General features: G+C 47.0%; 1 protein-coding gene across 1 annotated transcript in view; it reads left to right on the top strand.

The window, feature by feature from the left end:
• The window catches only part of LOC102501139 (phosphatidate cytidylyltransferase, mitochondrial-like), a 13162-nt gene that overhangs the window by 915 nt on the left and 9165 nt on the right, over positions 1 to 3082 (top strand). The gene's annotated exons all lie outside the window — the stretch shown is intronic.

Raw genomic sequence — 3082 nt, 5'->3', positions numbered from 1 at the left:
AGCTGTCCCTGTGATGTCCTGCATGGTTTTTTTTTGCCCTCAGGACATGATCCAGTTGTGATCTGAGGCTCTTTCTTCACCTTTCCTTGCCTACATGACGTTCATATTTTTGAAGTCTGCAGACCAGCAATGTCTGTACCTTTATAGGGAGGGCTGTCGTTGTTGTGGAGAGCATTTGAAGCTCATGCAAATACCCTAATTCTTTTTTTTTTAAGGTTTTTGCCATGGGGTGCGTGTGCTCACCAGAAACAGAGACAACAAGAGGGAACGTGAGAAATCATCCCTGGGGATGGCCACACCACAGTCCCTTCTCTGTTTTCCTCCTGGGATTTTGGGTATGCACGTACACATGCCCGCTGTGATTTTCAAAAGCAAGCCACCAGGTCTTGGACTCAAACGGCAGTCAGCCATGTGGGAGTCCAGTTCCTTAACCACCGTGCCACCTACTGGCCCTAGTACCCTGCTTCTTATCACACTGCTCCCCTGGATTTAGCATCCTTTGATGAGTTTATTAGGATGATTACAAAGAAGTGATTTTCTTCCACGTTGAGGAAAAGCTTTCCCTTTTCCATTCATTCATTTGTTTGTCTGAACGTTAACTTCCTTTCCCTTTAAGCCAGTTTTGTTTCTTGGAGATGTCAGGGGCTCCTTGGAAGGGCAAGGAGGAAGGTGAGCAAACCCAGTCCCTGTCCTCTCCCCTCCGTGCAGCCAGAGGAACACCACCTGTGTCTGTTCGGTGTAGTCAGGTTCTGTGTAGGATTTCAGGTACAAACAAAAGTGGTCTGCTCTTTATGAAAAGTTTGAAAACCACTGTCTTAAATAAATAACCTCTTTCCCAAGTCAATGAACCCTATGTTCAAAACATTGCAAAAGCACTTTGCATATTCCCTGAATCCCAGTACAGATAAGATTTCATAGAAATTTAATGCCATGAGAGACCTTGGTGGTCTTGTTCTTTAGTCCTCCTCACAAAACGCACTTCACACAGCCTCAGCTGTAATTGCAACGCTGGAGGGGGGATGTGAGTAACCTTGGGCTTCAGTTGATTCTAGCTTCACCTTTCGGGAGAAGGCAGGTGGCAGAAGTGTGGTATGGCTACCAACCAGAGTGAGTGGGCCTTGTGCAATGTGTGGAAAATGGGAGTTGCTTCACTGGGGTGATTCCTCCCCCTTTCTCCCCTGTGCCCTAAAGAACTGAAGATAGAATTTCGGCTCCAAGGACTTTCACATTAATAGACATGTATAGTCAAAATGAGGCTGTGTAGACTTAAAAACAACATGTGTGGGTACCAACAGTTGGTGTAATGGCTATGTCGCTGGACTCCCATGTAGTATACCGCAGTTTGAGTCCCTGACCCGGTGGCTTAAATTCATGCTGGGCGCATATGTGTGCATGCCCAAGATCCTGAGAGGAGAGTGGAGAGGAAGGGACTGTGGTGTGACCATCCCCCCGGGGGGCAATTTCTCACTTTTTGTCTCTGTCTTTCTGGCATGCGCACGAGCCCTATAGCAAAAACCTCTCCAAAAAGAAAAAATAAATAAAACAACCTGTATGAGAAATGACCCCATGGCCTGATGGTTATGGGATCCAGGTCCCGCACGGCTGACTACATAGTTTAAATCTTATCCCCAGCAGCTTGGAAAACATGCTGGGCACTTGGGCTTGTGTGCCCAGAGCCCCTGTGGGATGGAGAAATGGAGGACGAGGGCTTGTGGCGAGACCATTCCCCACTGTGGGCTGCTCTCTCCCTCTCCCTTTCTGGCCACAGGGCATGCACAGGCCATGTGGCAACTAGATTAAATAAATAAAACTGAATGTAAAAAAAGGAAGCAGGTGTGAGAGAACGTGGCTTGTTGGGGAAGAAACAGTCAATGTGACTGGAGCCTGTGGCTTACGGCAGGAGGAGGTCACATTTATTACTGGGTGATGGGAACTACTCCCAACACTTGGGATGTGATAACTAGTGTTATCTTCACAACGACATTTTGATTTGGGTGCTGTATGATTGCCCCATTTTCCAGATGATAAAACCACAGCCCAGAGAGGTCACTTATTGAGTAGGTGGTGGACCTGCTGCCACCTATCATTACACCAGCTTGAATACCAGCTTTCTGAGTGGGCCTGGACCTTCCTGAGCTCCTGGAAATTACTCTTACAAAGAAGTTTCGATAAGGTGATATGTATAGAAGCCCCCAGCATCTTATCTCTGACAGTCAGTGCTTATTCAGTGGCCAACAGACACGTAGCTCGCTTGTCAGTGTTTTGTTAATGGCCCCATGGCCTGCAGTGAATCCCTGCAGATTACATTGGTAAAAGGAAGACCAAAGCGGGACACTGACTTCCTTGGATATGTTCTCCAAAGTGGAATTATACCATCAGCTATCAGGATTATAAAACTGGTTGCATGTCAAAATAATTCTGTCAAGATTGGCATCTTACATTGACCAGCTGGATTGAAATTTGACTGCCCCAGCTCATCTGGCCCTTTAAGGTCCTGAACACCCCTTCAAGCACTCTTGTGCAAGAGAGAGGATGAGTTTCTTTCAGTGCCAGATTATCTGAACACAGGCTCAGCTACTTCTAGGAATAAGACAAAGCAGGGAGGACATTGCCAGTCGAGTGATTCTTGCAGGGAGAACTAACAGTAGGTGCCAGCACCTCCAAAGTGTGACTGAAAGCCCCAGTTCTGGGTCCTGGGCAGAGCCAGTGGAGATGCTCTTCCTCCAGCGTGGAAGCTGTTAAGACGGATTCTGACGGCCGTAGCAGCTGAAGCCTCACAGGGAGTGTCTCGGAGCGAGCCACACGTTGGAGGTGGTGATTTCAGGAATTTGGAAGCCCATTTCTCTTCTTTTGGCATGTTCGACCTTTGGTGAGGCCTCAGCTGGAACTCTGTGTATTCAGTAACCACTTGCTAACTTCTGAGAATTCAGTACTCCTGAAGGGATACACATCATTAATACTATTTACAGGTTACTTCCTTGGTGTCAGGAAGTGTTTGAACTCTTTTTGTTGTCATTGTTTTTTTCTTTTTGTTTTGCTGTAGGGCACTTGCTGGAAAGAGACAAAGAGAGACAGAGACAGC

The sequence above is a fragment of the Tupaia chinensis genome, unplaced genomic scaffold, assembly GCF_000334495.1.
Source record: "Tupaia chinensis unplaced genomic scaffold, TupChi_1.0 Scaffold146715_1, whole genome shotgun sequence".
Classification (NCBI taxonomy): domain Eukaryota; kingdom Metazoa; phylum Chordata; class Mammalia; order Scandentia; family Tupaiidae; genus Tupaia; species Tupaia belangeri.
The sequence above is the reverse complement of the archived record's forward strand: the minus strand, read 5'-3'. Positions and strand labels throughout refer to the sequence as shown.